The 8,237-nt window shown below is 38.2% G+C and overlaps 2 pseudogenes; one reads left to right on the forward strand and one right to left on the reverse strand.

Moving 5' to 3' along the window:
• Positions 1-301: 301 nt before the first annotated feature.
• Positions 302-1,281, reverse strand: LOC128280368 (ribulose bisphosphate carboxylase large chain-like; annotated as a pseudogene).
• A 4,991-nt stretch (positions 1,282-6,272) lies between these two features.
• On the forward strand, positions 6,273-7,824 carry LOC128280370 (uncharacterized; annotated as a pseudogene).
• The last annotated feature ends 413 nt before the right edge of the window (positions 7,825-8,237 follow it).

Consider the following 8,237-nt stretch of genomic DNA (forward strand, 5'->3'; position numbering starts at 1 on the left):
CTGTGAACCAATATTAGGTTATTTACACAGAGGAATGGAAAAAATTGCGGAAAACTGAACAATTAAACAATATTTGCCTTATGTAACGCGTTGGGATTATTTAGCCACTATGTTCACGGAAGCAATAACCGTAAATGGACCAGAACAGTTGGGGAATATTCAAGTCCCTAAAAGGGCCAGCTATATCAGAGTAATTATGTTGGAGTTGAGTCGTATAGCTTCTCATCTATTATGGCTTGGACCTTTTATGGCAGATATTGGTGCGCAGACCCCCTTTTTCTATATTTTCAGAGAAAGAGAATTAAGTTCTTTTCGTTCTAAGAGGTGGAATAGAATAACCCGGTTGAAGCGTAATGATCATACACCTGTAATGCATTGTATGTCCCATAATAGGTCCCATTCTTCTACCCTTTCCGGGGAGTCGATGACTATTCATAGCTATTACCTTGACACCAAAGAAGAGTTCGACCCAATGCTTTATTTCTGTCCTAGTTGATCCTGATTTGACATTAGAAGTATATTGTGATTTATAAATTGGTTCGGCACAAAATAAGAAACTGTCTCTCCAGCGCATAAATGGTTGGGAGTTCACATTCTCATCATCTTTGGTAAAATCAAGCCCGCCACGTAGACATTCATAAACTGCTCTACCGTAGTTCTTAGCGGATAACCCCAATTTAGGTTTAATAGTACATCCTAATAGGGGCGACCATACTTGTTCAATTTATCTCTTTCAACTTTGGATGCCATGAGGTGGGCCTTGAAAAGTTTTAATATAAGCGGTAGGGACTCGCAGATCCTCTAGGCGTAGAGCGCGCAGGCTTTGAACCCAAATACATTACCCACAATGGAAGTAAACATGTTAGTAATGAACCTTCTTCAAAAAGGTCTAAAGGGTAAGCTACATAACATATATATTGATCTTCTTCTCCATGAACGGGCTCAATGTCGTAGCATCGCCCTTTGTAATGATCAAGGCTGGTAAGCCCATCGGTTCTACGGTTGTCCATGTACCAAGAGAAGATTCAGCAGCTACATGCCCCTGCTTCTCAAAGTGAACTCCGGGTTGAGGAGTTACTCGGAAGGCTACCAAGATATCAGTATCTTTGACTTCATATTCGGGAGTATAATAAGTCAATTTATACTCTTTAACACCGACTTTGAATCCAACACTTGCTTTAGTCTCTGTTTGTGGTGACATAAGTCCCTCCCTACAACTCATGAATTAAGAATTCTCGCAACAACAAGGTCTACTCGATATAAATGAGGAGTTAATGAAACCTTTTCAAGAAATCTTTCGAAAATTATCAACGAATCCGAAGGTTCCTTATTAGACCATGGTATTTGATTCGCCAAATACATCATTATTCTATATTCTTTCATATGTATGGCGCAACCCGATCCGTGTTTTTCAAGTTTATAATTCCTTACTTTTTTTGAATCAAAATTCTAAATGCAAATGAAATAAATGAAATAGAAATAGATAAGAAATAGATAAATAATATAAAAATAATACTAATATATATTAGAATATATATAATAGAATAGATAAATATATAATAGAATTAATATTCTAACATCTAATATAAATTATATATTATAAGCTCAATAAAATAAGAAATTCACCCTTAACAATAATATATGTTGTATATGTAAATCCTAGATGTGAAAACAGCGTAATTACCCCGAAATGAAAAAAAAGGGAATATAGATGGAAAAAAGGGGAGAGGTTGGACGTAAAGTAAAAAAAAATCGATATGCTAAAATAAAATATGAAATGAAATTGAAACAAGGCTAATGAGATAGAAATAAGGAATCATAAATAGAGTTTGGGTTCGAATTCCATAGATAATATGGATGGTGTTGCCTATAATGATGGACAAATGAAAGACTCTCCCAAAATTTTTATTTATCCACTTCCTATTTTGAAAATAGGTTGGTTGAACTTAAAAATTCCTTCATTGAATAAGGAAACAATCCAATTGCATGCACTTGAATTGGATGGGACCAACGAAATCGAGCGCTAACCCCCATTTCTTATTGAATTAACCGATCAACCTCCTGTCGAAGATTTATTTTGTATTAGATAATTTTGGAAAAAGAAATTGACATATTTCACTTTATTATGAAAATAAATCCTACTACTTCTGTTCCTGGAGTTTCCACGCTTGAAAAAGAAAATCTAGGGCGTATTTCTCAAATCATCGGTCCAGTACTGGATGTAGCCTTTTCCCCGGGCAAGATGCCTAATATTTACAACGCCCTAATAGTTAAGGGTCAAGATACCGCCGGTCACTTTGTAAATTTCCATATAAGTAATCATATGTATTATGAATCATTCAAATAGGTATTCCTTGCTCAAGAGATTTCTACGTATATCATATATATATCACATCACACTATATCACAAGACTTGTGATAAGAGAACAAAATTCTGCTATGCTAGGATACGCTTGTAAAACGGCAAAGAATAGGATGAATGAGAAACATAATGAACTTTGAACCACTAACAAAAAGGGTAGGATAAAATAAATAGACAACAAACGGGCTTTTTGGGGTTGGGGATAGAGGGACTTAAACCCTCACGATTTTTAAAGTCAACGGATTTTCCTTTTACTATAAATTTCATTGTTGTCGGTATTGAGAAGCGGCTGTTGGCACAGAGTTAGCCGATGCTTATTCCCCAGATACCGTCATTGCTTCTTCTCCAGGAAAAGAAGTTCACGACTCGTGGGCCTTCTACCTCCACGCGACATTGCTCCGTTAGGCTTTAGCCCATTCGGAAAATTCCCCCTTCTTGCCTCCCGTAGGAGTGCAGGGCGTGTCTTAGTCCCAGTGTGGCTGATCATCCTCTCGAGACCAGCTCACGATCATCGCCTTGGTAAGCTATTGCCTCACCAACTAGCTAATTAGACGCGAGCCCCTCCTCAAGCGGATTCCTCCTTTGCTCCTCAACCTACGGGTATTAGCAACTGTTTCAATTGTTGTTCCCTCCCAAGGGCGAGTTCTTACGTGTTACTCACCCGTCCGCCACTGGAAATACCAATAATATAATAATAATTTTTAATATTCTAAAAATAAATAAAAAATGAAAATCTATAATCTATAAATTTAATATTAATATATAAATTGCATAAAATTAAAATAAAATAAAGTAGGAAATTACTAAAAAAATGAATACATAAACTAAATACAATAATAGATAGAGGGGGAGGTCATAAGCGTCTATACCGTAAAATTGATTTTCGACGAAATGAAAAAGACATATATGGTAGAATCGTAACCATAGAATACAACCCTAATCGAAATGCATACATTTGTCTCATACACTATGGGGATGGTGAGAAGAGATATATTTTACATCCCAGAGGGGCTATAATTGGAGATACCATTTTTATAGGTTCCAACCCTTTAACTGCTTTTATTCGGACATGGGGTCGAGGGTGATTTTTTTATTTCACGTTCACAAATAGGCATGCTAGATTATGCATTTCATCTATCTATATATACAGATAAATAGATTGACCTATAGGTTCACACACGATATCTTTCTATACATAGTGATGGTATCAACTCATATGGCCATGTTCGATTCGGTAGCCGCCGAATACACCGGCTACGCCTAACATGTGAAACGGATGCATAAGGATGTTGTGTTCATCCTGGAATACAATCATGAAGTTGAAAGTACCAGAGATTCCTAGGGGCATACCATTAGAAAAACTTCCTTGACCAATTGGATAGATGGTTTGGACTTGAGTAGGTTGAAAAAAGACGTCTACACAAGAAAATTGTTGATAAAACTCCAAATTGGCATTTTTTTTTACCCAATTTTTTTTCCTTATCGGTCAGGAAAGACAAGAAAATCTCAGGGTAGCAAACATTCTCTAGAATTTCTCTTAGATTAGAACCCATAGCTGATGATAGAATCTTGAAATTATATAATAATGGAAACAACAACCTTAGTCGCCATCTTTATATCTAGTTTACTTGTAAGTTTTACTGGGTACGCCTTATATACTGCTTTTGGGCAACCCTCTCAACAATTAAGAGATCCATTCGAGGAACACGGGGACTAATTAAAGTAATGAGCCTCCCAATATTAACCCATGACCAATATGAACTCGAAGTTTCCTTCGTAACCCCCGGAACTTCTTCGTAGTGGCTCCGTTCCATGCCTCATTTCATAGGGAACCTCAAAGTGGCTCTATTTCATTATATTCCATCCAGATCCCAATTCCATTTTTATATTGTCATTGACATGACATAAGAGATGTCGATTCTAGTCTATCTTTTTCTATTTCTATATATGCTATAGCACTGAATAACTTTTTTTTGAATGGCAGTTCCAAAAAAACGTACTTCTACATCAAAAAGCGTATTCGAAAAATGTTTGGAAAAAGAAAGGATATTAGGCGACCTTGAAAGCTTTTCATTAGCCAAATCTCTTTCTACGGGAATTCAAAAGGTTTTTGTACGCCAAATAAATTTGGAGTAATCTGAATTGGTTTATCTCGAATAGGATACAAAGGTTTTACTTTTTGAATTTTGAATATCTTTTTTCATTTTCGGGAGAGGATTCTTATTTTCCCCATCGCCCATTTGTATTTGTTATGTTAGTGTTATAATAATTTGTTATTTTATAATATTCAATTTATAATAATAAATAATAAATAATTAAATAATAGAATATAATAGAATAAGAAATTTTTTTCTATTTATACTATAGCGGATTGTGGAGCACATATATATAAGAGCTTTAACTGGATTGTCGAAACTAACCCATTAAGTTTCAATTTTGTAACTTTATGAATCATTATTTCTCTGAATTACTATATCTCCTTCCCTTGTTTTCAACCCAATGGAGAAAACCCCTTTTCTAATTTAGTGGATATACAAATAATGTATCAATTTGAAGTGATCTAAAGAAATCCTATGTTTGTATAAGAAAATGTAAGAAAATAAATCAAGACATATTTTTAGAATTGTTGGTTTACGTTATGTAAGAAACACATGTATATGGGATATTAGATATTGACTAGTTATATACGAACATATTGACTAGTTATATATGAACTCAAAATATATCTAATCCAACCTACTACTGTGGAGTTAGATAGGTATTCCAATAGAAGAATAAAAGTTCCTCTATTTCGTCTTTGCTTTGAATTGAACAAATAAAGAGATAAAATAAAGACAAAAACGAAGAATTCAAAGCAAAGAATGGGTTGGAAAAAAGAAAGGGAAGAACAAAGTATGTGCGGATTCAAAAAAATCTAGTGGATAGGACCTAAAAAAAAGATGTCGAAATAGTTTTGACGGTTCAATAATCTTCTCACTTCCATTCGGAGTTCTTAGTTACTTGGCGAGTTGAATCTTAGCGATGGAATAATATAATTAAGTCAAAATTCATTGGATGATTGTATCATTAACCATTTCTTTATTTTGGTGCGAGGAACTTATCATGAATCCACCGATTTCGCTTCATTATTCTTCTTTGGGTTGGTGTCGGGCTTGCTTCTATTGGACACGAGTTGGTCAAGGTATGCTGCATGGGTAAGTCAGTAGAAGGTATCGTGAGACAACCCGAGGCGGAGGGAAAATACGAGGTACTTTATTGCTTAGTTTGCCTTTTATGGAAGCTTTAACAATTTATGGGCTGGTTGTAGCATTGGCACTCTTATTTGCGAATCCCTTTGTTTAATCCTATAAACATGAGAATTTTGTATTTTTTTCTTATTTTATGGCTTGGGACTTACTCCTCGCTTTTTGAATTCTATCAAGATTTCACCCCTACAATTAATCTGGAGGATGTCTATATTAAGATTATATTAAATATTTATAGATTATATTAAAAAGATGGACAATCAGAGGGAAAGGTCCTTCCTTTTGGGCCGGTTGTGGGCGAGGAGGGATTCGAACCCGCGACACCATGGTTCGTAGCCACGTGCTCTAATCCTCTGAGCTACTGGCCCCACCTCGTCTCCACTACATCTGCCCGAGTACCCTAAAAAAGGAACCTTTCCTCTCCCACCATTTCGGGTTAAGAAGATGTGAAAGTGCCTTTTCTCTCTATAAGAACAGTGCGTTTGAGGTGTGAAGTGGGAGAGAGGATTTCATAATTGGGGTTTTGAATAAGACGACCTTTTTATTTTTCATTCTTATTACTTTTCATATTGAAAAAGTAATAAGAATGAGAGGTGTTAAGCTTTTATCATCCCGCGTCGAGCTATTTTGCCGCAGACCTCTCCTACTGATGATCGTCACCGCAGATGAGTTTAACCACCAAGTTCGGGACGGATTGGTATTGTTCCTCTACGCCTAGGACACCGAATATCAAACCATGAACGAAGAAAAGCGTGCGAGAAAAGGAAAAGCATATTGGCTAGTGATTATGAGGCCTCAATTCTTGATGGAGGGACACCAAAGACCTCCGCCCTTCCATCCCATGGATAGATAGAGAGGGAGGCGAGCTTTTGGTTTTTCATGTTGTCAAAGAGTTGAACAATGGATTTTCGTGTTGTCAAAGAGTTGAACAATGAAAATAGATGGCGAGTGCCCGATCGAATTGATCAGTCATGTAGGAACAAGGTTCAAGTCTCTTGTGCATTAGGATGCCTCGATTGCATACATCACTGTACTTCCACTTGACACCTATCGTAATGATAAACGGCTCGTCTCACCGTGACCTTCTCTTGAATTCTCAAAACTTCATCACTCGATCCCATGAGACAGAGAACCCTTGCCATCTTGGTCGTGCTACGGAGGCTCTGGGAAGTCGAATAGGAGAGCACTCATCTTGGGGTGGGCTTACTACTTAGATGCTTTCAGCGATTATCACTCCGCACTTGGCTACCCAGCGTTTACCGTGGGCACGATAATCTGGTACACAGAGGTCGTCCTTCCTAGTCCTCTCGTACTAGGGAAAGGTCCTCTCAATGCTTTAACGCCCACACCGGATATGGACCGAACTGTCTCACGAGGTTCTAAACCCACTCACGTCTTTGCTTTAATGGGCGAACAGCCCAACCCTTGGAACATACTACACTCCGGTGGCGAAGAGCCGACATCAAGGTGCAAACTTTCCGTCGATGTGAGCTCTTGGGAAGATCGACTTGTTATCCCTAGAGTAACTTTTATCCGTTGAGCGATGGCCCTTCTACTCGGCATCGTCGGATCACTAAGGTCGACTTTCATCCACGCCGACGGGTGGGTCTTGCAGTCAAGCTCCTTCGCCTTTGCACTCGAGGCCAATCTCCGTCCGGCCGAGGAAACCTTTGCACGCCTCCGTTACCTTTTGGGAGGCCTACACCCCATAAAACTGTCTACAGAGACTGTCCCTTGGCCCGTAGGTCTTGACACAAGGTTAGAATTCTAGCTCTTCCGAATGGTATCTCATCGATGGCTCGGGCCCCCGAAGGAGGCCTTCTTTGCCTTCCACCTAAGCTGCAGAAAAGCCCAAAGCCAATCCTGGGAGCAGTGAAGCTTCATAGGGTCTTTCTGTCTAGGTGCGGGTAGTCCGCATCTTCATAGACATGTCTATTTCACCGAGCCTCTCTACCGAGACAGTGCCCCGATCGTTACACCTTTCGTGCGAGTCAGAACTTACCCGACAATGAATTTTGCTACCTTAGGACCGTTATAGTTACGGCCGCCGTTCACCGAGGCTTTGGCACGGCTTCCACATCATCAGTCACCAACTTCCTTGACCTTCCTAAGATTTGGGCAGGCATCACCCCATACATGGTCTTACGACTTTGCGAGACACTGTGTTTTTGTAAACAATCGCCCTCATTACTTAGCCGGAAAGATATGTGGTCATGAAATAGGGATTAAGTGGAGCGGAATTGACAGGTGGTAGAGTTGTGGAAACACTGTTTCTTCCATATTTTGGACCTTAGCTCCATGAAAAAATATGCTACTCTTGAAACATGGAAGAATTGAAATCTTAGATCAAAACACTATGTGTGGATGGTATGAACGCCTAAACAAGAATTCTTGAACAATGAACAACCGAGCTATTACTCACTACATCAAAATTTCCATTAATGAAAGATGTAAATCCATTGGAAAATCAAAAATACGCATGTCGGATGAAATGGTTGTTGCTATCTGCTCCAATAACAAATCATTGGTTTAACTGAATAACTAAATAAAATAGATAGACCTTTCTCTTCGTCTCAGGTCGATGGATCTTTTCAACTGGAGGATCCCCTATATGGATAATATATGGATAA

This window comes from Gossypium arboreum, chromosome 1 (assembly GCF_025698485.1).
Source record: "Gossypium arboreum isolate Shixiya-1 chromosome 1, ASM2569848v2, whole genome shotgun sequence".
Classification (NCBI taxonomy): domain Eukaryota; kingdom Viridiplantae; phylum Streptophyta; class Magnoliopsida; order Malvales; family Malvaceae; genus Gossypium; species Gossypium arboreum.